The sequence below is a fragment of the Pseudonaja textilis genome, chromosome 1 (genome assembly GCF_049901715.1).
Source record: "Pseudonaja textilis isolate UNSWEBS1 chromosome 1, rPseTex1.2, whole genome shotgun sequence".
In the NCBI taxonomy this organism is placed as follows: Eukaryota; Metazoa; Chordata; class Lepidosauria; order Squamata; family Elapidae; genus Pseudonaja; species Pseudonaja textilis.
Genome location: NC_141990.1, coordinates 231,080,846 through 231,103,871, shown reverse-complemented (window position 1 = coordinate 231,103,871; position 23,026 = coordinate 231,080,846). Strand labels below are relative to the sequence as shown.

The 23,026-nt window shown below is 35.3% G+C and overlaps 1 protein-coding gene and 1 long non-coding RNA gene across 3 annotated transcripts in view; one reads left to right on the top strand and one right to left on the bottom strand.

Moving 5' to 3' along the window:
• Positions 1–12,453, top strand: part of LOC113440197 (uncharacterized) — a 111,291-nt gene extending 98,838 nt beyond the window's left edge. The window contains exon 2 of one of the 2 annotated variants that reach the window (XR_015740754.1): positions 10,453–12,453. This is a non-coding gene — a long non-coding RNA (uncharacterized LOC113440197). Of the gene's footprint in view, positions 1–9,549 lie in introns of both variants that reach the window. The other variant, XR_015740752.1, reaches the window with a different exon arrangement.
• Positions 1–23,026, bottom strand: part of RASSF7 (Ras association domain family member 7) — a 98,575-nt gene that overhangs the window by 68,128 nt on the left and 7,421 nt on the right. The gene's annotated exons all lie outside the window — the stretch shown is intronic.

Genomic DNA, 23,026 nt, shown 5'->3' with positions numbered 1-23,026 from the left:
GCCCATCCTTTATCTGCCTGTTTTCTTAACCGTTGTGAAAGCGAGCACTGCATGGCTTTCAGGAACCGCTTCCTTTCATGGGCCAATTACACAGTTCTGGTAATAGTAGCATTTAAAACACAATAGAATAGAATAGAATTCTTTATTGCCCAAGTGTGATTGGACACACAAGGAATTTGTCTTGGTGCAAATACTCTCAGTATACATAAAAGAAAAGATACATTCGTCAAGAGTCAAGAATCATCAGGTACAACACTTAATGATTAGGGTCAATAAGCAATCAAATTATACTAGGAAACAGTCAATATAAACAGCAAGGATACAAGCAACTAAGTCATACAGTCACAAGTGGGAGGGGAAGGGTGATAAGGTGTGATGAGAAGATTAATAGTAATAGTGCAGACTTTGTAAGTAGTTGAACAGTGTTGAGGGAATTATTTGTTCAGAAGAGTGATGGCATTCGGGAAAAACTGTCCTTGTGTCTAGTTGTTCTGTGTGCAATGCTCTATAGCGTCGTTTTGAGGGAAGGAGTTGAAACAGTTTATGTCCGGGATATGAGGGGTCTGTTGATATTTTCACAGCCCTCTTTTTGACAGGTCCTCAGAGGAAGGCAGGTTAGTAATAACTCTTTTTTCCACAGTCCTAATTACTCTCTGAAGTCTGTGTCTCTCTTGTTTGGTTGCAGAACCAAACCAGACAGTTATAGAGCTGTAGATGACAGACTCAATAATTCCTCTGTAGAACTGTATTAGGAGCTCCTTGGGCAGTTTGAGCTTTCTGAATTGGTGCAGGAAGAACATTCTTTGTTGTGCTTTTTTGATGATGTTTTTGAAGTTAGGTATCCATTTTAGGTCTTGTGATATGATAGAACCTAGAAATTTGAAGGTCTCTACTTTTGAAGGTCTCTAATGTCTCTACAAGTTAGGACAACTCCACGAGTTCATGTATAGCTAGGATTCCTGGCACAATTCAGCCAAATCCCAAGAGGGTGCCAACCAAATTGTTTGAGAACCCAGCAACACAAGGCAATAATAACCTTCCAGACACTTAACCGATAACATTGCTCTTTCTCTTTTTTACTCAGTATTTATAGTATAAAAAGGTTCTGCCTATTCCCTTGTAAGTCCTATGCAGGGATTTAAGGTACTTGGCAAATACAGCATTTGGGAAATCAACAATGACATTTCACACAAGAATGCAGACTATAATGTTGGTGGCATCTCTACTTTGCCACCAAAGTCTGAGGTTTCAAAATGATTTCCCCGATTCTAAATTGTAGCTGTTAGTGACAGAATGATTGGCTGGTTCGCATATTGCTTACATATGGTTAACTGAATCATGGTTTATTAATTGATTAAATCTCCTAGTTTGTATGATCTAGTGAAGTATTAATTATGCAGGCTGGATTAATGTAATGTGCTAGGCTCAAATATGGCTACCTATGGCTCAGTAGGTCATAAAAACAGTTCCCAAATGAGTGATAAATGGATTTTCTGTGCAGTGGCATTTTGGCACCATAAAATGAACCTGACAGGAAAGAATTCCATCTTTTCCACTCAAAGCTAAACTGTTTCAACCCTTTAAGGACCCCCCTATCCAAAACACACACACTCAATTCCCAATTGTCCCACTGGCTTCTGTTTACATCTTCTTTGATTCTAAGATCTGTGCCTCCTTCAAATCATTGTCCAACTCAGCATGAAAAAAATCCAGCAGCTCTGAAATGCAATCCTCTCCAGTACATTCTCACCATGCTTGATCAACTGCATGCTAAGATGGTCTTCAGAAGGTGTTCCTATTGAAGTTCTTGGCACAAAGATGATGCCATTGTGTTTTTGGGGTGAAGGAAGTTGCCCTGACTTAGAAAGTTTGAACGCAATTTTTTTTTGCTATTCTTCTACTACTAAACTAAAGCTGAGAACCAAGCTCATAATTAAAGCTGAGAACCAAGACTTCCAAAGCCAGAAAAAAATGATTAAGTTCATTCGTGCTCCAAGCATCTTTGTGAATTATTTTTCTCAAGGTAGGAACCGGCAAACACAGACAGTAATCTCTCTGGCCAAAGAGCAACAAGGCATTAATTATGTTTATCTCATCATTCTAAAACAAGAAAAGAACCAACTAATTTTCTGCTGCAACAAACTGATAACCTGCAGGTTTTTTGGAATGCTAAGGATGAAGCCCTAGTCGGCCTTAGAAAAGCTCTGTTGGCTCAATTTGTCTTCTGATTTCCACTTGCTTAACAGATGCCACCCCACTCTGGAGTCCCTTTGATTTGTAGTCCCCTGACTGTTAATGTAAATACTTTAGAAATCTTGCCCATCCAAAATGCCTCTCCATTGCGTGAGCCAGAGTTGTGAACCTCAAATACACTAACCCAAACTCCAATTCATGGGGTTCATAATAGGATCAATGCCCGAGTAAAGTGGTTCATCGAATGAGTTACACAATCAGTTAAGTTGGCATTTGTCACAATGTGATCCTTGACCAAATGCCCGCAATACAGACTCCCATGCCACAATTATCATTTTCTGTAGTTTTTCAAGGCCCATGAGCAATTTCCTCCTAGATGTCAGGAGTCCCACAATGTGTTCTTGAGACTAAGCAAAACAAAATTCTCTTCTGCTTAGTGTTTATTAGAACCCCCAGCTACAAAATCTGTCCTGAGGAAGGCAAGAAATTTCCTCAAATTCCATAATCCCTTCCTCATTTGCACATGGGCTGAATAGTATGATTGATGCACAATCATGAACAAATTGTCAGGGTATCCATAATTATGGACCCGTTCAGATGTCTAAATACTGCCATTACTTTTGTGAACTATCTGGGTACCAATGTAGGTTGAAATGGAAGGGCCCTGGTTTTAAACGGTTACTCTCTTTAAGGAAACATGAAGAACCTGCAGTGTTTTGATCTGAAGAAAAGATAAAGGTGCACCTTAGATAGTTCTACTGATGTAAAAAAATGTTCAAAATGGTAGCTTCAGTTGTAGTCCAATGTAATTGTCCAGTGCCCTTAGGTTCCAAATGTCTCGTCAAATCTCTCTCCTTTTTGGAACTATGAACATATTGAAAAATAGGCAATCTAGCCTCTTGAAAACTACAATTTGCTCTATAGTATTATTTATTCTTAAAGATGAAAGTCTAGAAGAGTTTTTCTTCTAACACAGGGGTCCCCAAACTTGGCAAATTTAAGACTTGTAAACTTCAACTCCCAGAATTCTTCAGCCAGCTATGCTGGGAGAATTCTGGGAGTTGAAGTCCACAAGTCTTAAAGTTGCCAAGTTTGGAGAGCCCCGTTCTAACATTTTGTAATGCTTTTCAGTTTTCTTGGAAATGGGCTACAAAAGAAACTGTCGTGAATTTTGGGTTCTTCATATTCCCTGTCCTTGTTCAATTTTTTGTTTTCTTTCAAAAGCAAGATCTGATATTTTCTAAAGCTGATGGTGTAGGGAAGTAAAAAAAACTATACCTTTTTGTACTCTGGGTTTTTTGGTCTTCTTCATAACCTTGCTTGTTATTGGACAATGCTCCTTCATCTGGATCTAGCCCCAAAGCTAGACAAGTTGCCATACGATGTTATGATAAAGTGCTATCCATAGTTACATCTCAAGTCAACCCAAGTCTCTGGAATATAATGAAATGAGCCAAAATCCCTATTTTCTTCTCCTACAGGTTCATGCTTACATTTACAATTGCTCCATTCTTATTACTCTACAGATATTTTACTACCAGTAGTATGAACTTAATCATTCTGAAATACAATTAAAATGAATTTATTCTGATGAGAGTAAAGCCTCATAATATATAACAAGTTTTCTTTTTCTCCCTTTGTACTGAACCATTTTTACATTAAGAACTATAATGTGAATATTAAAATCCCAAAATAAAAATACAATCTCTTGACTCTCTTCCCCTTTAGTGGAACTTCTGTGTGCCCTTTTTATGGTACAAATATTTGCTTACTTTCAATTTTTGTTTAATATAGCTATCAGCTTTTTAGAAGCCTAACCCAAAAAATGGAAGAGATTGGATCAGATACTACTATGAAAGACAGTGTTATTTATTCCTTTGGAAACACCCTAGGAAAAAAAATCTACTGTATACTATAGGTTTAAAATGATCAGGGATAACACATTATTTTGAAGCATTTTGAATGCGGGTATAGCATCTATTTCTTTCCTGAAAGACTTTAGCAATTGCTTTCAGAAAAAAAATGGTCAACTAAAAGTATGCACCTATCTTCATTTTAGGAAGAAAGGAATAAGATAAGAATTTAGCACCCCATTCATGAACATATGGCAATTACTCATTTTCTTAACTTTATATTAAACAAAGCAACTATAGATCAATGACTAGTGTCAAATAACTAAGATAAAGAACCCTGCTGGAAACCACATGGAATTGTAACTAGAGCTGATATGACCAGACTCATAGCAAAGGTTATATAACTCGACAAACATCTAGAAGGAAACAACCTGTTATATCATATGATCAGCTGACTTCTTTATTTTTGGTTGAGTTAAATGTATTAATTGATCCATAATTTATTAAAGTCATTAACAAAAGAGAATAAATAAATTAGTAGAACTAATGATATCATTATGTGTTCAATTACTATGCTGATATTATATGTGCCACAATCTATTTTGGGATTCATTGTCACTTTTAGAATAAGATAATGGTAGTGTAGGGCATCAATGACTGGTAATCTTTAAAGATACAGCTGCAGTATGTGTCCATAGCAAGCCATAACAACAAAACAAATGACAGATGAATCTGGTGATGCCACAGCACAAAGCCTAGTCTGGTCTACTTGCATGTCAATATCTAGCCAAAGTTCAAAAGCCAAGGTTTGGATCAAGACATATGTTTTGTCACTTGGCACCCCTTGGTACCCTCCCTCCCAGATTCTTACTCTTGTTTATGGTGTTTATTTTACTTCAATAGTGTTCTACCTACTAAAGAAATTTAAAATGTTATACAAAAAGAACAACAAACAATAAAAACCATTTATTATAAAACAAGACAATGAACCAAGAACACAAACTATTACAACATTAATATGTTAATTATATTCACAGTATTGTTGACTTGTTTAGCCCTTTAATTTTACAAATTGAGTTTTGTATTCTTCCCTCAAATCTGTTATTTATATTACAGGGAAAATTGAATGCATGTTTTCCCCTGCAAATCAAATACATGTTTTGGAGAAGAGTGATTGTGGGAAAATGAGAGATTAGCCAAGCAAATGAATATTATTTCATTTTGATTTTCATTACTCGACAGACATAAATATTTCACCATAAAAACAGTATCAATTTTTGTATAGCGTAGAATCAAATCTTTGTTAAATAAAATCTTTTTCTTAAAATATTAAAATCTTCTCTACAGTTTCAATAGGTTTTACCCATCCTTCCCAGAAAGCTTTGATCTTGAAGAGCAGGAGTTAATTTAGTGCCTCTGGGCATCTGTTCTTGTAGACACCTCCTTTTACACTTCTCAGGATCACTGCCCCATCTGAGTTTAATTTCCCTTTGTAGAAACATTTCATTAATAAAAGAAATAGGAAACTGGTATACAGAAAAGCAAACGTAAGCACCTACAAATTTCTGTTTGCTTTTACAAGGATAATTTTAAGCTCCATGAGCATATTTAGAAATCATTTAGCACAAATGATTGGCAACAGTCGTTCAGTGTTTTGTTTGGGTATGTGCCAGCTGTGAGATAAAAGTTAAGTAAGGAGGCACACAGCATCAGAGATACTAGAGGGAGTGGCGGCAGCAGCGTCCTCAGTTGCCTTTCTGAAACATGCATGTTTGTGAACTTTGACTCCGTTTTGTTTATAGGCAACTCCCATTTATAATATAGGTAATCATTTTATGAGGGCATGCCAATGACATCCTCTTGAAATTTAAAAAGTGCCTACCAATACAAATAGGTTCCCTTTATCTGATGTAAAATAAGCGGAAGAATCAGTAGGAGATGCTGATGATGGATTTCTTGCATTACATTGTCAATTAGAAAAAAATGAAAGTTTATAAACGTATGCATTTCTGGTCCAGTGCCCTGTCACCTGAATGCTGAGTTAAAATTTATAATTTTGTAATGCTGAGCAAATACCTTCCAAGGAAATTAAGATTTAGGTCATACCTGACAACCCATGCCCTGTTGGGTCACTGTTTCAGAGATATTTCATTAATTAAACAGAGGAACAGAATGACCACAGATGGGCGAAAAACAGTGGGAGCAGGAGCAACTTCTGAATTCCTGCTGGCTTCCCCATTGAGTTTCTAAGAAAGGAAACCTTCCTCCCTTACTGTCTCCTCCCTCCTTTCAACTTTCCTTCCCTCTCTCCTTTCCTCCCTTCCCTGCTTCCTTCCCTCTCTCCCTCCCCTTTTCCTTCCTTTCTTTCCCCCTTCTTTCCTTTTCTTCTTCCTTCCTTCCCTACCTCTTTCCCCCTCCTTCCTCTTCCTCCCTTTCATTATCTTCCTTCTTTCTTTTCTCCTTTCTTCCTTTCCTTCCTCCCTCCTTCAAATTAATGCAGGCTTCCCCATTTACTTTCCTTATGGAAAGCTTTCAGTGAGAATGTCAGTGGGGAAGTTGCCAGTTTAAGGCCAGGAGGAAGGTAAATGGCTGCCGCTGAGTGGGGGAGGCAAGAAGCAGGTGTTGTGGAGGTGTGGATCAGGAATGGTCCATGGGGATGTATGAGAGAAGCTGTGTGGGTTCGGAAGGGTGTATGGGTCTGCACCAGAGATGCAGCAGAGGAAGGTACAGATTGTGAAGGATGCCTGGGCATGTGTGAGAGATGCTGGTTTAGTGGGACTCATGGAGGCAGTTTGGTTCAGGAAGATGCAATTGCAGGTACAACCCAGCAGAAAAGCAGGAGGCATTAGCACTGAAGCAGCCACAACTCCCCCAAATTTCATTCCCTCAAGAATTATAGATCCTGGTTTTTGCATACATTCTGTAAATTAGCCCATTTGAGGTACTTGGTTCAACAATTGTTGTACTGTGATGCACTGTTTTATCCAGTTAAAGGTCATGACAACAAACATTTTTGTACACATATAAACAAATAAATAAATTCTTAACGCAATACTTTTTGTTCTTTAAATGACAGTGTACTATTTTCTTGGAAGTAATATACAAAGTTGTTTTAGCAATAGGACTTGAAGAGCCATTTCAATGAGAAATGCCAACATGTCAAAATAATTAAATCATACCATCTTATAAGAACTCTATTTTTTAATTATAAGCCATAACTGTTGTATTTTTAAAGAAGAAATCTCTGTTGCACATTGATTTTGATGCTAAACTACAAGAAAATATAACAAGGAGCTTCTGTTGAGAACTAGTTAACATGCTTCATAAAAATAATTAAAAGCCTGTGTTTTTCTGATGTTAAGGCCACACCATCAAACTATCACTTTTCTTGGCAGTAATCAACAGGGGGGCTTGAAAAAACAATCTGTTTGGAGAACTGCCAAAAATGAAATATGTCTGCTTGATATTTTTTTAAACTCTAGTCATTTGCTAAAGCCTTTGCAGATTAGAAACTTTAAGAAGCTGGGCACTGAATCAAAAGCTTTTCAATCGGCCCTAATTTTCAGGTAAGTCTAGAATCCAAATTTTACAGATTATAAAAAGGCAGAACCACTAAAAGGGCAAAATGAACAGGAAAATATTAGATTATCCATTAGAGCAAAGGACTGAAATATTTCCAAGACATGGGCACTACGGTAGATAAGTAGGCCCCCTGCCAGAAAACTCTTTATCTGTAATTTTTTCTGAAAACCGGTCTAGAAAGAGCCTTCAAATCACAAAGACTGCCTGTTGAGAAGACTCCATTATCATTCTCATTGCAAAAGGAAGCACCAGTGGTTGACAGCAGGGCTAAGTATTTGATTTAAAACATAGTGATTTTTGAGATTGTAGTTCCAAATGTACTTATGTGGTAAACCCAATAATAAATTAAATAAGTGTAGTATGTGCATTTAATGTTACAGGCAGATTTACCATCTGGGGTATGCACTTGTGGAGCTGATCCTACATACAAGTGTTGGTGTTAGTTTCTATATGTAGACTTTATCACAAGGAACTGAATTGTATTATTAACTACAAACTACAATGCCTAATACTGTGAAATGTTGCCCCATTCAGAATATAAATCTGTAAGACTAGACAATAAACAATTTACCTATTAAGTCTTCACATAGCATGTCTTAACATATCTGGGAGGCCATAAAGAAGATTAAAGGCAGTAAAGAATGGAAGCTTGACCTACTGATCTCTAGCATAGATAACACTGGAGGGAAATTCTAATGCAGTAAAAGGCATTGTGCTCTTGAGCATGATACAAGAGAGGAACACTACTTTCCCTGGAAACAATCCTAAAATAAGTCCATCAGTCAGTCAGAAAATAACTTCTCTGAAGCATATGATAAGCCTTCACACCAAACAAGTTTGGACTGGGCCATTAATTGGAGAAAATACTAAAGAAAAGATACAAAAAGCAGCATTTAAGAGCACAATATGATTTAGGAAATAAAAGGATAGCACGAAGGCAAGGTAATTTTCCATTGACTATAGCTAGAATTTCTCTAGTTGATGTAATCTGAAAAGAGCAAAATGTAGTAACTTTTAATGATATTTCTAATAGCTCAGTATTCTATATATTTCATTCGATTAGTTAAGCAAGTTTTTCTAGAAACTTTGCACATGACGCAAATGCAATAAGGTTTTGGCACTTAATTAGAATAAATTTCATTGTTATATGGGGACTATCAAATGCACAAGTTATCTTTCAGAATGAATTTCATTAATTGAAATAAAATCTTAATTGAAAAAAGTGCATATGATACATCATTCAACAACTTTAATTGCTTCTTCATTTTTCTTTGTTTTTTATAACGTTTAAGTATAACCAGTACTGTAAAGACAGTATAATTTTTGAAGCACTTATGTTCCAAAATGCAGTAAAGAAAATTTCAAACTTGCTGTTTTTACTTAGAATATACAACTGAGATGCAGCAAGACAATTGTGTAGGATTTCTCAGTTCATAGAATCATAGGGGTGGAAGGGATCTTGGAGATCTACTCCAACCCATGATCAAAGCAGAAGACTTAATACCATCCCAATCAAAGTTTGCACCAGGTGACACTTTTAAGGTTTTATCAGAGTATCTTACTAAACTTTAAGCTCATCTAAGTTTAATATTTGTCATACAGCAGTGACATTTTTCTGTTAAAACTGATTATGCCATTATGTCCATCCCTTGAAAGTAACATTGCTGGAAGGTATCTTCAGGAAAGCATATTCAGGCAGATATCATTCTATATTTGGAAAAAAAAATCATACTCTATTGGGATCATTGGCAACATAAATAAAAAACTAGTAAAAACTTTCAGACTGGGTCTGCAAAAACGAGTAAAGAACTACCAGTGAAAAACAGCACAGTTAACTGTCTTGAATTGCCAAGAAACCTGATTATGAGATTATGTGTGTGCGTATTTTGGTCATCAATCTGGCTATTTTCCATCACTACAGAGCTATAAGAATTAGAAAAAGCCCAGCCTATTGAATGAGAGACTGAAGCACCTGCCACTACTGGAGGCTCTGAACAGCTCATCTGGAGAAAATATGCCTTGTACTCCAATAACAGGGAGGCTACAAACCCTAATTCCCATGCAGTTTTTTCCATTTATCCTATGAGTTAGATAGGCACCTTTGATTATTTTTCTAAGAATGCAATGCATTTGTCCATTTGACACCTTGAGCCACATCACTTTTTATGTTATCTTGTGTAAATCTAACCCATGCTGTCAATTATGGGTTGAACCATAGAGAAAATCCTGAAAATTGGTCTAATTCAATGAACCAAGATTCAGTTAATCAGAAAAAGGGTGTTATGTGAAGACAGTGTGATAGCCAATTAAGATTGCTGTAGATTTCTGCGTGCTTGAATAAGAGATGAATCTAAGTTTGGTAGTTTTTTAATTTATGATAAGGATGAACATTCCACTGTGTGGTAAGCCCTTACCTTAGGTGAAAGATTTACAAAAACAGACGTGTTGTCAGGAATCAACATGTTGGAAGCATTTTTGAAAAAGGCCTATTCAATTTCATTATTCCTTTCCTTCCCTTATTATTGTGTTGAGTAGCAGCACAATTTTTTTTTCAATTTACTAGCACGAATTCCAGGGCCTGCCTGCTATTTAATGATCTTACAGTCTTGTAACTCCTTCAGTGAATAGTTTTGCACAACAATCCTCCAAGACTACAGATACATCATCAACAGTTATAATCTATGCAATAATAACACATGCTTTCACAAGTAGCTTTTTTTGCTGGACATGTTTCTACAATATAATGGGATGGTGGTAAGGGCAATTATATCAACTTGTTTTTTTCTGCCACTTTCCCCAGCTCTTGTGTTTTTTCCATTCCCAGGTGAAGAAGAGGAATATTGTCACTCCGACACTTCTGGTGCCTGTGGGAGTCATCACCATCAGCAAGGGAATTTTCTTTGGGCTAAACTACTGAGATTATGAAATGATATACCATACTGGCTCCTAGCTTGAATGAAAAAGATGCAATTAGAACAAGTAAGAGGAATGCATGCATCCATTTGTGCATTTGTAAGCTTGTACTGGAATAGGAATTCACTAACTGTACTCAGACAGCATCTACTCTTCTACTAATCACCCTGTGCACAGGATTCCAGGAGAGAGAAAGATGGAAAGGGAGAAAGGTGGGAGACTTACTGTCTTCATCTCCAGTCTACAGGGCTACAACTGTCCTGTTGAAAAACCAAATGGTTTGTTGTACGATGAATTATTTACTGGGATTTTTAAGAATGTGTTTCCATCTTACTTACAAACTGCCTTGAAAAGTTTTGCATCCTAAAAGATGTAGTAATTGTTACTATTATTTTTACTGTTAATAACAATATTTCCTTAATCTGTCTCTTACACACTGATACAATGCACATACTATATAGCATTAGTCTACATTTGTAAACACTCAAGTTGAAACGTTCAAATAGGTTGTGTTCTGGTTTAAATTAAGTTCTGCTGACCTGTGAAAGTAAGTCTGCTGAACAACTCTGTAAATCGTTACCTGATTTGATGGCTACAGCTTCAAAGCTTTGTGACCTTTTAGACTGCATGTGAGCCTCCCAATCAAGCGGCTTTTCTTTTTTATCCCATGACCTTCCCAACCTGATGAACTATACCAGTTAGCCATCCTTTTTCACTTCCCTGGCCTAATAACTGAGTAAACAAACAAATAAGGACTTCATATCTCCTGCTACATTAAAGCTAGTTAAGTGTGACTGAAAGCACCATAGATATTTTCAGAGACAGGAAGACACTGAAACTCCAACTAATCTCAATTGGAAATATTTGCTCAGCACCTGTAATCAAACAATCTTACCTATAAATAGGTTCTTTGGTGCATTTTCATGTACCCAATGAAGGGTTGAGGGGAAAAGAGATGTAGGACAAAAATCTCTTTGGCATAGCACTATTATTGGAATATGTTAATAATATGGTATACTAAGTGCTGAAAGTATATTTTTGCAAAGGTATGAATTAAATTAAATTAAATCATGAAACACACAACAACAATTTTGAATATCTACTTGCTATATCTAGTGTTGAATATCTACACTTTTGGAAGCTTCTCTGGATGCAGCAAGATATTTCATCACAAGTTGAAAAATGGATCGGTAAATAGGTGTGTTCTGGATAAGGTTTGTGTCAGTGGGTAAATTATAAAAAGTTATGTGAGGTATTAATGTTAACATTTTTATACTAATAGAGTCCCATGGATACTGCAAACCTAATACCAAAAGAAGGAATACTGGTTTTTTAAGTTTCACAATTACTGTTCTGTGTACTAGGCATTTCACTGTATAACTGCATAGTTGAAATCTAAGTGTTAAAATAATCAAGTCTCTTACTTTTTTTTTTCTTTATGTCAATCAGATATTCTTTGCTTGCAATTGTGCAATTGTGTAACTGTTCAAATGATATACCATATACTGTATAAAAACTACATTTTCTTACTCGATCTAGGAATTCATATATTGTTTAAATGTATTTTTACGATACACATAAAGATTGGACTGATATTCTGCCTTTCATTTGGTGTTCAAAATAACCCTCCCATTTTTTTTCCTGTAACATCATTCTTGTGAGGGCCAGTTAGATTGAGAAAGTTTAACTAGCCTAAAATTTCCCAATGTACTTCCTTGGCTAAGGGTGTACCTGAACATAGATCTCTTCTGGACCAACACTTCAATTATTTTACTGCACTTGGTCTCCATATAGCTCAACTGCGGCACTCAGGATTAAGATTCTGAGATTTCATTCAATAGTTCTCTGAAGAGACTCTAAAGGTTTCCTGTAACATTTTTAGATCTGTTTTGTGGAGTGATTTAATGAGTACCTAAAGGAACATACCATAAAAAATAAGAAACAGAATCTCACATTGCTGCTTTTTGATTACTTCTGCTTATGTATGAATAAAAAAACAATACAGTACACTGAGCATTTCAAAGCCCAGTTCTTAGGAGTTACCATCTGAAGACAACACATTAACAGGATTCACATACTGTGCTAGCCACTAATTTGCTTGATCATATTTTACTGAATAAAAACAATTGTTTGGTTTACACAACAAATTAAACAAAACCAAACTGGCTACATTAATATTTAATGCCATTTATTATGCTGGAACAGAGTCTAGGCCTTGCAAATTTCAAATCTAATTTTAAATCAAATTTAACATGTAGGGCTGCACTTTAGGTTAATGATTTGGTTCATGCATCATGCTAAGCCAAAACCCAGAGTTTAAAATTTCAAGAGTTATGTTCTTGCAGCATGCTAAATCAGAGCCAAACAAAAAACAGAGACTTAGCAGTGTGTGTGAATCAGATTTATAAGTAATGAATGTAAAGCTCACAATGTTTAATGAAGCTTGCTTCCACTTAGATGAATTAACCATTGCAACCTATTCTATATAGTAGTCTAAAACCAATTGGTGAAGGAAAACAAAGCTGAAGCAACTCAGCTGTTTAACATTTATGCTTCATCTGTAGGCTACCAGTGTTTGTTCTTCATTGATACTAACATCAACCTCTTTCGCTCTGTGATATAGCAATGTTTATTATACTACTCAGTGTGGGAATAAAAACAACTTTTTAGGGCCTCTGCTTGCAAGGAAGTTGATGACCTGGCCATCTGGATTTCTCAAGCAGTTAGCAATACAGACATATTACTTTTAATAATATTTTCTAAGAAAACCTTTCCCCTTCCCAAGGATATTCAGAATAGTAACCCACTAGCAAACACATTGGCTGTTGACAATTATTCTTCCTTATTTAGTGCCAGTGTTTGAAGAGAATTAAGACTATTGTAAAATAACTAGTTATTTTTTTTAAAAATGAAGATAATATTTTAAAAGTCTGTTTGTTCCTCAACCAAACACTTTCTCTTATAGCCAAACAGTTGGCTGCTGTCAAGTTCCAAAATCCTTGTGGCATCTAGTAGGCAACAGAGATGACTAAACAAAGAACTGTGATCCACATCTTGACTTTGCTCAGAGCTTACTAGATTGTGTTACAGAAACAGTTTTTCTGATGTTCAATGGTCTAATTAATCTTATTTCCAGAATTGTGATAAACTGCTGAGGGATAAACCACCTAGCTGACACGGCCATCAAGGTCATGCCACCTACTGTGCTACATTTGTAAAGTGCCACTTTCAGGCAGTGTGAAATTTTAAACGAGTAGATGTTTTTCCTATCATCACATAAATCCCAGCCTGGACTAGCAGTGGAAACCGAGGAGCCCATCTGGCATCTTTACAGGAAGCCTTGCACATTTGACTGACTCAGTTAAATCTGTTAAAAGTGGTTTGAATGAACTAAACAGATGCACAGTATCATTTGTTTATTTATTACATTTATATGCTGCCCATCCTACTGTCTGAAGTGACTCTGGGAGGCTATGAACCAAGGCTTCATTTAGCCAAAGTATTTAGCTATGAAATGAACTTAAAGGAGGATCAATTAATTGGCAAATTCCAAGTAGCTTTTCATAAAATGTAGATTAAAGTACAGGTAGTCCTCAACCTACAGACACAATCAAGCCCCAAATTTCTGTTTCTAAGCAAGAAAGTTATTAAGTGAATTTTGCTTCATTTTATTACTTTTCTTGCCACAGTTGTTAAGTGAATCATTTCAATTAAGTTAGTAACACAGTTGTTAAGTTTATCTGGTTTCCCCATTGACTTTGCTCATCAGAAGGTTGTAAAAGGTGATCACATGATCCCAGACACTGCAACCATTATAAATACACGCCAGTTTTGGGAGTGTGGCTCAAGGCTCATGATCTAATTGGAGTAACTGCCAGAATCCTGACAAAGTATCTGAATTTTGATCACATAACCATGTCGATGCTGTCATGGTTGTAAGTGTGAAAAATGGTCATAAGTCACTTTTTTCAATGCTGTTGTAACTTTGAACAGTCACTAAATGAACTGTTGTAAGTTGAGCACTACCTGTCCTGTATAGGTCCTATAGATCCTATATATTACATCATCAAAGCTATTTCCTTCCTCAAATGAATATAAAATATCACCTAGTGTTTTTAAAAAAGAACAATTCTTCTATAAGCAGATAATAATAAGACAACGACAAATCAGATCCAAGGTACTAAAGGAACAAGCTATAAAGAGAAACAAAATGGATTATAAAGTTTGGAGTGACATTTTGAGTTTTTACTTTGTAAAAATTATCAGGCAAATTAAAATCACATTTTTATAAGTAGCATTTCCTCTAGATATATTGCCTTCTATCTTAAAAAAAATGCAAATATAATAATAAGGAACAGAGATACTGGAAGTTCTTCTATAAAAGATAGGTGGCATTATTAAAACCACTTCATTTTAGATTTGATAACTAAATATTATTTAGTGCAAGGTTATTTCCATGCAATTATCTCATTCAACAGATTTTGTTCTGAAGACTATTATTTCTTATATAGTTCAAATATATTTTAATGAACAATGTAAGCATAGAGAGGTTATAAAATAAGAAAAAATATTATTACAGCATTATTTATTTATTTAATTAACTAATTTATATTGCTGCCTATTCACCCATGGCATATAGATACATATATAGATATAGATTAAAAACAATAAAAACTAACAAAAGGAATCAAATAAATTAATAAAGTACAATAGAACAAAATCTGGGGAAAAATTATTCTGTAAAGAGGCTAGTAATGATTTTAGTTTAGTTTATTTCTGTTAAATATATGCAATATCTTTCAGCTCCTTCTCTAAAAGAGGAATACATTCTGGACCCATGGCTTTTTACATTTTTGTTTTATAGGCACATCCTTTGAAAAGAATATTAATAGCCAATGGAAAGCCAAATAGATTGCTGAATGCCCAGACATAGGAAGGCATATAAATGACCTCACAAAAAAGGCGCCAGGCTTTGAACTACCGTGTCAGCAATGGGCAATCCTGAATAGAATTCACACCTTACATGGCATCTGCCAGGACTCTCTGTATAAATGGGGCAAAAGATCTTTCCTTCAGTGTGATTGCCGGATCCCATGTCAAATTGCAGATTACATCAAGACTGGCTGTAAAGTGGTCTAGTATCTGATTTTTTAAATATAAACGATGCCGTGCTTCAATAGTTAGATGGCCTAGATATTGGTATTTGAATATAGAATTTTTTTTAACATTTATGTTTTATTTACAATAAAATAGATGAAATGTTAATATATATTGCTAGTCCATGTATGATATGCCATTTGCTTAAATAAATAATCGTACTCTTAACAACAACAAAATACATTTCTTATTTTCCTTTTTTGTTAAAAATGAAAAGTAATATAGAATAGTTAGCCAACCCCAATCTGATGCTCTTGCGTGTTAGAATACAACACCCATTTATAGGTAACAATATTTATCATCAAATAAATATAATAATTAAAACAAACATTTCAATTATAGTATTTTATTTTATATTGAAAATTACTAATGAGAACTATTTTACATCCTAACTGAAAAAAAATCCCTGGAAGTGCAAACATGTAATCAACTTTATTTCCTTCCCCTTAAAAGAAAAATAATACAATACTATAATGTAATGTTCCTGTTTTGGGCTAAATGGTGGATTGAGAAGTCTGAAAAGAACATTTTGTCTGGGATGTTTCTAGCCACAACAGACTACTGTTTTAAAATACACTAATGTTCTAATAACATTACAACCGAGCTTTGTGAGGAATTTTAAATGACAACTTATTCAGCCTAGACAGTTGGAATGAGATCCAAACCAGGTCACCGTTGGGGGTGTGTGTGTGTCCTGTGAGGTATTTTCTTTTGCTTGGTTTTTATAATTATTCTTTTCCTATGTTTAGAATACAGTTGGCTTATGTATAATCACAGAATCTATTATGTTGCTTATAAATTGCTTGTTACGATGTTTGATCACTAATTAAATCATAACTAAGTGGAAGAAATTTCACCCACAGAGCAGAAAGAGGTAGATTGATACAGAAGTTCAATTGATGAGAGTAAAAAGACAGATGAGAGGGAAGGAAGACAGGAGAAGACTGAAGGAGATGATGAGATTGCTGATTGCTCTTTCCAGATAGTTGCCCCTTGTGATTCTGGTGATTGCTCTCTTTGCGTAATTGAGGTATGGTTTCCTGCTGAGTTAGATGGACAGCTTCAAGGGCCATGTATGGAAATCAGCTCTCCACAGAATTAGTAAATAAGAATTTGACAAGCTAGGCCAAAGAAAAGACCCTTTGTTTTTTTAAAAAAAATTCTTAATTATCATTTAACAGACAGACATATTTTAGTCTACGGCTGAGGAAACTGGTGGAAGCCCACCCTCAGCCACAGAAACCCACTTAATGATTTGGGGTTAGTCATGGTTTCATCCTAATAAAAGCTCCAGAACTGATTGCCATAAGAAAAAAAATGAGATGCTAAGTCTGCTACTTTGAACTCCTAGAGAAAAGATGGAGTAAAAATTTAATACACAAAAACACACACTGCTTGTGGCAGCCATCTGCATAGGTTAATTTTGCACTGAATTTCCTTTATCTTCTCAACTAAATTTTAAATTTTTCTTTGCAACATTCATAATTTCATACATCGCTAACATATTTTCCACAAATCATTTTCTTAATTAAGAAGCGCCAACAATGTAATATGTCCTATTATGGCTATAACACAGATTTTTATAACAATTATCTCTGATATAAAAGTTAAACTGGCACGGTATACAGAGCTAAGTCCTTTTAGACAGATTCCCCACTCCCAATTTGCTCATCAAGAAGTTTTGGATAAACTAGTTGATTTGCAACAAAGAAGAGACCATGACTATCTTTTTTTAAAAAATCTGGATTTGAGACTCTTAACTGAGAAGATCAATTTCCTGTGAATAGGGATGGCATATCTATCGGATGAATCCACAGTTACCTTGAATACCATACTCAAATAGTGCCCATTAATCGTTTCTTCTCAGACTGAGGTAGCAAGTGAAGTGCCAGTGAGTTTAGCTCTGTGGTTGGCATTGCTTGAATAAAGAAATACAGGGAAGGCTTATTAAATTTGGAAGTGATACAATCTTGGGTGGATAGATAACATTTTTGAACACAGGAACAAAACATGTGGATTGATTAGGGCTGAAAATAACTTTAAATTTGAACCAAGATAAATGCAAACTTCTTCATTAAAGAAAAGGGAGTCAAATTCAGAGGTATTGTATATAGTAGAAGAGATTGGTAACAGCATATGTGAAAAACTCGTGGAACTGTAAAGATAACAAGCTGAATATGAGCAGTATAAAACAGCTGTTTAAAAAAGCATATGTAGAAGATCAGTTTTCAAATCATAGGTTTTTATATTCAACTGCAATGTGTTTAGGTCAGATTTCAGTTAAAGACCTGGCACAATTCTGTACAACTGATTTTTAAGAGGGATTCAGGGCACTAGACCAATAATGAAGATGACTAGTAGGCTGGAAATTAGTTCTTAAAAGGAGTGGCAATATTTCTTGAGAAAGACAATGAAATATAGGTGATAGTATTTTTTAGCACTTGAAATACCGATGCATAGAAAGTCAATACCTGCTCTTTATCATTCCAGTGTTAGGATAGGAAATAATGTCTCTGAGTTACACAAGATAGATTTCAATTGAATATTAGGAAAAGCCTGTAAATAATAAGTAGCTCAATAGAACATCTAATTACCAAAGGAGGTGATAAGTTTCCCTTTGCTGGATGGATTCAATCAGAAGCTAGACACTAATCTATCTGGGCTGCTTGTGTTTGGATTTCTGCACAGAGCAGAGTATTAATATTCAGTAACCTAAACTGCTCCTTTGAATTATATGCCTCTGTGATGTTTATGGAGCCAGCTCTTTGGTGGCTGTTCAAAATATTTGTGGAAAATAGAAATCTATTAATATAATCTATTAATATATCCAATATTTTGGGAGAGAGGGAGGTGGGAAAAAAACCAGCAGAATTTTGAAAAGGGAATTAACATCAAAAACAAAACAGAGATTGACTATGTAGTGTGGTAGAAGCAGGAACCTTAGAACTCATAAAGACATTTTTAATATAAAAAAGAGCTGCACACTTAGAATTTCAACTATTATCTTGAAATACAATCAGTGATATTCACAAACTTTATGTACAACACAGGTCTACTTTGAACGTACAACATTCAAGACAGAAATCTACATTGATAAATAAACTAAAATAATAGGGTAATGCAAATATTCTAAACTGAATCCCAACATTCAATAGCCTATCACACACATTGTGAAAAAAATAAATAACAATGTGTTTAGAAGACTTATGAATTGCTACACTCACATCAAATTGTACAATTGGAGCTATGTGTGTTTACTGACAAATAACAACTACCCCACCCAGGAATTTGCGGCCTTAAAATTAAGCAAGATCAACACTATGCTCTCCTGAATCTTCATGTGACTGCTGCTTACAGATACAGATATATTCCAAGTAATTTTTTTAATGAACAGTGTTTTTTTTCCAGTGCATTGAAAAAAAAATCTTCCTTTGAGGTATAGATCACAGGATCTTCAAACAATACACAGCTGGTGCTGGGGAAGACAAACGTCATCTGAAAAAAATAAAAACTAATTGATGTATAGGGTGAAAAGAAATTTAAAAAGATATAATAAAGAAATTTTAAGATGGGAGAGGACTGATATGAAAGGTAGCAGCTTGTAATCCACTGAGCAGCATTTTCATCTGAAAAATTCATTCAATCATTGATTTAAGGATTTTACTGAAAGGAGAGTGGCTTGGAACAATTATTTTCCTTCCTCCCAATATGTACAATAAGAAAGCAAGGATGCAATGAATAGACCACATTCATGAAGAGTTCCCCAAGGCACAGGACAGTGCTCTACTAAGAAATAATTATGTTTTCCTCTCAGTCATTTTTGGATCAACAATCAAAGACGAACACCTTTAAAAATCCCATTTCTTCCTTTCTTTTAACCACATTTGTGCAAGTATAATCAGCAAAACAAAATAAAGTGTGTTGACTCACACAAAGGCTATAATCCAAAAGACACCCAAGGCTTACTTGTCACACAAGGTCTTCTACTAACTTGTCAAGGATAGATAATATGTTTTCCTATCTCTCAACTAGCACATCAAGGCTTGCTATTGTTACTTTTTCAAAAAATAAAATCCTACATACAGACAGATTGATGAAGCAAGGCTAGTATTTTTGGATCATAAATTATTATACTGGCCAAGCACAATTAGTAATGCAGGTTTTCTTACCTGGGTCCTACACATACAGCAAAAATCATCTTCAAAAATATTATAACTGTAATAAAAAGCATAATTATGTTGCAAAGCATCTGCAACAAAACAAGCAAATAAGTTTTGAATGGAGTTTTCCCACAGCAATTGATTAGAAGCACATATGTTAAAATAACATTTTAATCTAATAGTGAGAGTAAGTTTTCCACAAAATAGTCAGAGGTTGTGCTATGTTGTTTCAATCCACAATTTCCTGATTCCTTGTATCCCTGGAGGATAATATTGTATTTGAACGCAGCTGAGAAAAATACCTGCCAGAATTTAGCTTTCAAGGGACCATGGCATACTGTTTTTCTTTTCTAAAATTGTTTCAACCCTAACAAACTAATTGGTTGGCTTGTGCAAATACATAAAAACTTCCCCAAAACTATAGTATGGAAATATTATATTTTGCTTAGTTCAAATGTTACATCATGCCATTTTAACATCTAGAGGTGTTAGAGAAGAATCTGATCATCAAGAAACAGGATCTGGGAGTGAGAGGGAGCAGGGGTGGGCTGCTGGGGGTTTGCGGGAGTTCGGGAGAGCCCCTAGCGAAGATTCTGTGCTGTTCGGAGAGCTCCCAAATCCCACTCCTGGCCAGCCCCACCCACACCACCCTGCCCCTCCCAGCAGTCCCCATGTGGCCCGTTTTGGATGCAGATAAGTGCAGAGCGTGCATGGAGGCTTGGGGAGAGCAAAAAACAGGCCTCCCAGAAGTTTGGGAAGGCCGGAAATGAGCCCATTTCCAGTTTCCAGAGAGCCTCCGGAACCTGGGGAGGCCATTTTCGCCCTCCTGGAGGCTCAAGGAAAGCCTCCAGAGCCCGGGGAGGACAAAAACACCCCACCCACCTTGGTGCAGGAGACCCACCAGGCCACGCCCACCATGGCCACACAAACCCAGCAACTGGGCAGAAAACCCTTTGCTAAAACTTTTTAAGTCCACCCCTAGGAGGGAGCCAGAAAACAGATGATAGGATATTAAAGTGAATTCATGAAATCTGCACAGCCGCAGTCCAATGTACAATAAAAATGCACACATTCAAATTCAAATTAATCTAGTGATTTTGGATATTTTGCCACATAGGACATAATGGAATAATAATTGAATAGAGAATTTGAATTTGCCCTTATGTATTGTCATACAAATTTATTATACTAAATCTTAAAAGTTTGATTTGGATAAAAACAATTATCTCATCATCTCTGCCAATTTGCAGGTATCAAACAATGGAATTGGAGAGAAAGGCTTATTGACAGGCATATGGGTAGTATGCTTATTAAACTTTAATAAAATTGAAATGGCAAAACTTTTGAAAAATAATATTAGTAACAATAAAACTATAAAAAAATTTCACAAAGACAGCACAATTTATATTTGTAAAAGGGAGGGCAATTTATGAAAGGGAGACATATATCCATGTCTTGGTTCCATCCTATATAGATTACTGCAACACAGATTTTTTTACTCCTATCCTTGAAAAATATCTTGCAGTTGTAACAAGTTTATCAGGATGCTAGTCAAACTGATTATCAGCTAATAAGTTCATGATGTCATGATCACATTAAAATTGGAATAGATGCACTGGTTACCAACTTTTTCAGATGCACAAAAGGTACAAATATTTAATTTTATAACTTGACATAAATTTGACAGCGAGTTTGCATGTGACATTATGAGACCACTATCTACCTGAAGTATCCTGTTGATGTCACTTTCATTGACAGAATTCCTTTTGTCAGGCATGAGGAGACTTTCTCTTGTTTCACTTCCAAGTTACAGAGTGTGAATGGGGGAAAAAAGTCTCTTTTTCAGAAAGAAGTTAAATTGTGTCTACTTAAGCCTTTTTAAAATGTATAATAGTGTTTCAATATTAGGTTTTCCTCTTTATTTTTATCATACCACAAAGAAAAAGAGAAATGTTATTTTTTATAAAGGCTACAAAAAAATAACTAAAAAAATAGCTACAAAAAACAAAATATGAAATTGGATACTACTTGTAACTGTATGCTAGATAATACTGGGAAATACATGTCTCCATGTAGTAATGAAAAGAAAAGTAGTATTTATATTATAATCTTGAAAAACACAAATTCTTTTTTTCAACATGATTAAGATATATTAAATAATATTTAATGGTTTATTATAATTAATTTTAATTAATTTAAACAATATTGTTTTTATTTTTAGACTACTGTAAAAAGAAATGATACATTACAGGATGAGAAGAATAATTACTAAGTAAGAATAGAAAGCTTTTGACACTGCTCAGTTTATAATAAAAAGAAAGGTAGAAGGAAAAGAAGTAAGAGACACATATCAGCAAATGAAGTAAAGGAAAAATTATATAAGATGCTGGGAATGCATGGTCAGTTCTCCTGGTATATTTCTTTTTCCTCAAAAGCATAACAAGGAGATGAATTTGGATTAAAGCTGCTCACCTGGGAAAGGACAATTAGCCCTCAATTCCATGGCATTTCTCTAATATACATCAACACCTCAAAATAAACAATAGAAATTTACAATCTGATATATACAGGGATGCACATTCTAAAAATATTTAGCAGAAAAACAAAATCAAAAATTGCCAATTTTGTCTGTTGTTAAGTCAACATACAATCTACACACTCTTATAAAATCCCCTATCCAATATAGATAGCCATTGGCTCACAATCATTTGTTTAGTGACCATTTGAAATAACACTGGGACTGAAAAATGTGACTTATGACTGATTTTCACATTTATGACCATTGCAGCATCCCCACAATCACAAAACCAAAATTCAGGCACATGGCCACTGGCATATTTTTAATGACAGCTGCACTGTCCTGGGGTTGTCATCTGATCACCATCTGTAGCCTTCCCAACTGGCTTCCAAAAGCAAAGTCAATGGGGAAAGCCAGATTTACTTAGCGTAGTTCACTTAACAGCTACAATTATTTGCTTAACTACTGGGGGGGGGGTGTCATAAAATGAGGCAAAGCTCACTTAACAACTGTCTTGCGTACCAATGTAAATCTGGGACTTAATTATGGTCATAAGTTTATCTATAACCAATTGTGTCATTTTGATAACATCTATAGGCACTGTTTCCCAAACCTCTACCCTCCTCCCAAGTTTTTAGTCTAACTAACAT